Source organism: Lycorma delicatula, chromosome 1 (genome assembly GCF_047948215.1).
Source record: "Lycorma delicatula isolate Av1 chromosome 1, ASM4794821v1, whole genome shotgun sequence".
Taxonomy (NCBI): domain Eukaryota; kingdom Metazoa; phylum Arthropoda; class Insecta; order Hemiptera; family Fulgoridae; genus Lycorma; species Lycorma delicatula.
In genome coordinates this window covers 101,277,230-101,283,579 of record NC_134455.1, presented here as the reverse complement: position 1 = coordinate 101,283,579, position 6,350 = coordinate 101,277,230, and the positions used below count along the sequence as shown (strand labels likewise).

General features: G+C 32.2%; 1 long non-coding RNA gene across 1 annotated transcript in view; it reads left to right on the top strand.

Moving 5' to 3' along the window:
• The first annotated feature begins 298 nt into the window (after positions 1–298).
• LOC142318150 (uncharacterized) overlaps positions 299–6,350 on the top strand; it is a 224,883-nt gene continuing 218,831 nt past the window's right edge. The window contains exon 1 of the long non-coding RNA XR_012754831.1: positions 299–419. This is a non-coding gene — a long non-coding RNA (uncharacterized LOC142318150). The remainder of the gene's footprint in view (positions 420–6,350) is intronic.

The following is a 6,350-nucleotide window of genomic DNA, read 5'->3' as shown; positions in this document are numbered from 1 at the left end:
TATTGATTGTAAAATATTTAATAATATAAACAGACTAAAAAAATAGTCATTACTTAATTTTAATTTCATTGTACATATACGAGTAATAAAACAATAAGTGTGCTATAAAGATGCATCGAAAAATTGTAGAATAGATTAATCTTAACAGCATTATTTGTTTCTTAAATGACCTTGACGGTAGTGACAGACGACCGGCTAGTCGAGTGGACGCGTCATCAACTACTCCTGACTAGACATGTGCGCATACACCATGCTGTCTGTCGTGCTTGTACCTCAGTTAGTTACCGCGACGTAATAATGCAGTGTTGTCGCAGTTAAACGTTTGTTATTATTTTTTTATTACTTTATTGTTTTGTACTTTTTAACATACCATTTTATTTTTAGATGTGCATTATAATTATCGGATAACTTGCATTCAAGTAAGTATATATTACAAACTATTATCCTGTAACTGTTATGGTGTTTATGTCTACGCATGTTAGTTCTTCCGTAAAGTTCTTACCATCAACTTGTTGCTTTAATTAATTAGAAAATCTGGTATCTTCTCATTAAAAGTAAGATTGTCATCTAAAATTTATAATAACGTTCGTATGTATATTCTATATTAACATGAATTGTATGTAATTATTATACCTAGTTGTTAAGATCTAATTGGAATGTAACAGAACAATTCGTCGTACGCACCAGTCAATTTAAATGTATATATAAATATGATTTATAATAATTTATAACCCATATATTTATTGACGTTGCTGATTTTTCAAGCAATATACACATTACCAATAACAGAAAAGTACCATATATATCTTAATAATGATAAATTAATAAATGAACAAACAAGATTTGAAAATGATATATTTTATAAACAAGCACTAAACAATAACTATAGAGTGAGTTGACCATGACCATGGATACATTCATTATGACAGGACGTTAAGTCGACGCAATTTTAACATATGACGACTACCTTATATATTTTACACACTTTACATAACAATTCTACTCATGACGACAAAGGTTTAGTTAATAAAAAAATTTCAAGTTCCTGAAGTTGGAATTCGTTTCCGAAAGCGCTAGGACGCATTAAAAATTGTTGGTAAGTGGGTTTTATATTTCAATAATTTATTATATAAATATGAATTTGTCTCTCTGTGTGCTATTTTGTTTTTTTTTTTTGTATTAGGGTTTTTGTGTTTGTTCTCCTGCTTCCCTGGGCAGGCTCAACAATTAAGTATTACTCAGCCCAGGGGAGTGTCCTTGCGACTCTAATGAGTCTCCCACCCTACAGTACGTCCGCCATGGCAGGTCGGCTCATCGGTTCCGGGTCTTTTCCTTATTTTCATCTTGCCTCTGCCTCTAACCGCTAAGGTCAGGGACTAAATACCGGACCCGGCTATGCCGTTCTCGGGCCCTGCCCCAGCAGCCGGGTCTCGGTCGTTACGTTTTTTCTTTCTTAAAGTAACTCATCCCACTTCTTGTAATCCACTTCCTTTTCCTCGTATAACCTCAGCCACGAATCTCTCTATTGTAGGTCATTCCTCTTTACCTCTTCTTAGAACCTCAGGTTCTAAGAATCCTGCGTTCAACTTTAAGCAAAAGTTCAGTCCTATTTTTCTGATTTAATCTAAATAAAGTCTCGCTCGCGTAAGTAATTACTGGTTTAACCATAGTTTTGTAACTTTCCTATTTATATATATATATATATATATATATATATATAAAATGTAAATGAGTTACATGCCTGTACAGACTCAGGCCGACCATTCTTGAGATATATGGTTAATTGAATCTCAACCATCAACGTACACTATATCCACTGTCTAGTTTTCAGATCTGTATAAAAAAGTAATATACTTTTATTAGGAGTTAATCTCAGAACGTTCGACTTCAAAAATTATATATGTATGTGTGTATATATATATATATATATATATAAAACCTTTGTCTTCGCAAAACAGCTGCTTAATAGCTGATTTTCGAAGTCGGACTTTCTGAGATTCAATTCCTAATAAAGGTAGGTTTACTTTTATACGGATTTGATTATTAGACAGTGGATATCGGTGATCGGTGTATTTCGGTGGCTGAGATTCAATTAACCATATATTTCAGGAATGGTCGGACTGTCTATTCAATTGTATAATTTATTTATGTCATTTTCATGTCATCGGGTCATGGGGTGTCTTATTGTTCATAACTTGATTGAAGATACTACAACGCACAATTTAGGAATAGAAAAATAATACATATGTGTACAATGTTGTACATATCACACATCTGTGATGTGTTGGTATGTATTTGTATATATACAAACTCACACACAACACCGGTCTCGTTTCGTCTTGCATTGGCATCATTCTTGCAGAATGCGATTCGCTTCCTGGACTCCACATCGCTAATTCGTCACTTTCCAGCCGCAGGAGATGCCACTCGACGTCTACAGTCGCGTCGCAGGCTCGCAGGACGTCCAAACTAAGGATGAAGTCGTCCTTAATTTCTGCGACGAATACCCGCGCTTGAGGACAGCAGCGGGCAAGCTGTAACTCGACGCGAGCCTCGCTGATAACTGGTAGTGTATCTCCAGAAGCAGTACCGATGACATAAGACCGGTCTAGCTTCTTTTCACATCCACCGACGATGTTTGGTCTAGCGATGGATACTGATGCTCCGTGTTTACTGGTATCTGACACGGACGAAATCCGACTAATCCGTTGACGATCAAGTTGTCGGATCATCTTCTTAGCGTCGAGATGTTCAACGAAACTTGGCGAGGTGACGCGACGATCTTGCTAGTATCCACTGGTTAGTACTTCTTAATTGCCTCGCCTACTTCTCGCAGTCGCTTTTCAAATGCCCCGTTCAGCCGCAGTTCCAGCAGACTGGTCGACCCCTGTTCTTTCGTTCTGCAGCAGGTAATTTTCGGTCTCCCGTTGTTGTCAGTCCGGTAACTGACGCCTTCATGGAAGTCTTGATGCTGTCCGCTGACTTTTCGTCGCGGTCGACTCCCATTCTTCGAAGACGAGTAGTGCGGCGAGACACCACGCCGGCTGCCTCCAGTCGCAGAGCTTCAGTAAGAGCGTCGTCGTTGACTGATTTCGCCGATCCCAGAAGATGCTTCTTGATCACGGCCTCCCGTAGCCCGTCAATGAAGGCTGCCTCCTCCTGTTTGTATTCTTTACTAAAAGGGTATCTTTTAGCCCATTTCTGGACTGCTCCCATCATTATATTTTCTACTAGTTTATTCTTAATTGGCAGGAATCCGTTACTGAGGTCCTCTACACCGGTCTTGTTACAATATATTTACTGTATTCACCTCTAAAACTGAAGTTGGTCTTCTGATTACTACTTTAATTATTAACTTCCTTTTGCATAATCATGGTATGCAAAATTCTCTCGTTGGAATTTATTTATTATAGAACTGTCGGTAGCGAAATGGTTAAACAATGTAATAAACAGATCTTACCTTCAAAATAATATCGCATGCTGTAATGTTACATTATGAAAAAAAAACTTTTTTTCAGATTCAAGAGGGGCATTTTTAACTTTCCTAATTAAAAAAAAATACTTCTCTTTTTGCAAAATACTGTACGATTTGTTTTTAAATATTATTTTATTTCTTTTGAAGTTTTTAATGCATAAGCCATAAAAATATTATCATAAATGAGCGTACAAAAAATTTATTTTTTACTTAAACAAATGAATGACAGCAGTCTGTAAAACAGATGATATTTATTTTTTTTGTTTAAGCAAAAAAGAGAATGGGTAAAAATTACGCGAAAAGTATTATTAAATTTCATAGTAAATTATGTTTTTTGTTTATAAAAAAATGCCAGCGTTATACCTAATAAACGTTTTACACTAAGTTGTTTTTAAACAAAATGATAAAAATAATTTGAAATCAGATAAAAAAATTATACCTGAATACTAATAGTAGCCTACGTGAAAGATGTAATCTTAATCAGTTTTAAAATAAGTATAGTAATTTTATTATATCGATCTAAGTTTTATTTAATCAGACGGTTTTTCCACATCTCAAGTTTTTTGAGATGTGGCCATATTAATTTGAAGATATGAATTTATGTAGTAAAATTTGTGTGTATTTTTCGCCAAGTGTCGTGTAATTATCTCTAAACCTGAAAGAACTAAGGCATATTCAAGAAGTTTTATTTTTATTTGACAGTTGTTCTTAATAGCTGTCAGGAATTTTCTTCAAATGAGACAGAAATATTTTACATTTGGACACGATTTCAGTATGGACATTAGTTTTTATAAGATTTTTTTTTGAGCATTTATCTACTTTAATTTATACTAATTATTTTCCAATCGATTTTTTAGTGATGACTATTCCCATTGATTATCTATCAATTTTATCAGAATTTGTTCGCTAAGTTACAAAAAAAAAAAATTACCGATGAGTTAAATTTGGATGGGTCATGTAACAGAATATAAAAAAACATAATGGTCAGTTATATTAGAAAATTATAATTTTTTTTCTACGAATACCTAAAGAGCAGTATTTTTCAGTCGAATGAGATGTATTCGTAAGATTAATAAAAAAAATTAAAAAAAGAAAACAGAAAAAACTAGAACAAAAATTGAATGAAATAACCAATATTTTTTTAATAATAAAACATCCCTATTATTTTCAGTTTACATAAAGTTTATATTAAACGTAATTTATAATTAGTTTGTTATAAATTTAACAAATCTTTAACAACAATTGTTCAAAATCTAGTGTTCAACATCTTATCACAATTTAATAGGGTATTTAAAGTGAATATTTAAAGTTTATACCGATTTATTTCAATATGATTAACAAAAGTTAGGTATTTAAATTTGATTTATTTTTATTTTTATTTTTTTGCTTGATAATATCGCCACATAAGTTTGAAGCTTGTGCGTGCCAGATAGAAATGGAATTTTGTAGTGTATGAAAAATGCCATGCCTGACCGGGATTCGAACCCGGAACTTCCGCATGAAAGGCGCAGACGCTATCACTCCGGTATATAGAATTACTTATTTTTGCAATTGGTAGAAAGATCTCTTAGAATTTTTTTATAGTATTATAAATTATAAATATTAATTAATATAATTGATATAATGTGACGATGTTTCAATTATTATTAATTTATCAGATTTCAAAAAACCTGTAAATTTCAACAAAAAAAAAGATAAGGTGGTTCTCAAATCTGCATATAACCCATTCTCTGCTAGACTTATAATAAACCTTTTATTCGCTTCCCATAATCCATGTTTTACATTTAGATTCATTCGTGTAACAGTATGATAATTACTCTTTACAAATAAAGATGTAAGTTTTTGTACTAGTATGTGTCAAAATGAAATGTAAATAATTTTATTTTAAATTACAATATTTAAAATTCTCTAAAAAAAAATTTAAGCAAATAAGACAGTGTTTGTATTAAAAAAAACAAAAAAAGTTGTAATACTAGTTTGGCATTGATTATTTATTCTTTTACGTTGGAAAAATAATCATCCATGAAAAAAGTTACAAAGTTATTTTCTGAGGTGGAGATAATTTATGGTGAAGTTTTATTGTAAAATTATAACTGTATGTTTAAGTAAACCAAAAATAGTTTAAAAAATTCAAAAAATCCATATTTTTCTAATTTTTTTCTCCCAACTCAAAAATCACATTCTAAGAACGTTTTTTATTTTTCTACGTTTTCTATGTTAAGTGGAAGAAACTAAATAAAATCCCACTAAAAAATGTAAAACTAATTAAAAATTACTTATGATTTCTTTTTTTTTCGGGGGGGGGGGGGGTATTATAATGAAGTTTTGAGAAATTAAAAAAATCGATATTTTTAAACTTTGATCGGCTTCCTCACCCACAATATTGCTCTTTTGGGTTGCTTGGACAACTACTATGCCTAGGAAGATATAAAAAAAATCAGAAATTTGCAATAAATAAAAAAATGGCTTTTTCAATTTTTTAGGGAAGGGGGAATTTTGGGGCAAATTTTTTTTTTTAAATGGTATGATAAGCGTGCACGCTTGTACTGAGTTTAATATAAAGTGGGATTATATCTGCAAAATTTTGAAAAGATTAACCCCAAAACCTCACCTCCAACCCACTAGAAATATTGACTAAAGTTTTGCAGACAAATTTCTCTCTATAATCGAGTCTCCAACAAATTTTTTTTAAATCTGTGAGTTCAGTCAAAAGTTATTTAAGCTTCAAAACGGCAACGCACGTACATACATTCGTGTGTACGTACGAAAATTACCCTACATTTTTTTGTTTTCTGAAGTCCTGGGTAATGAAACTTCGAGAAATGAAAAAAACTCATACCCCATTTTTTGACTGATTACTATACTTTCCTACTTT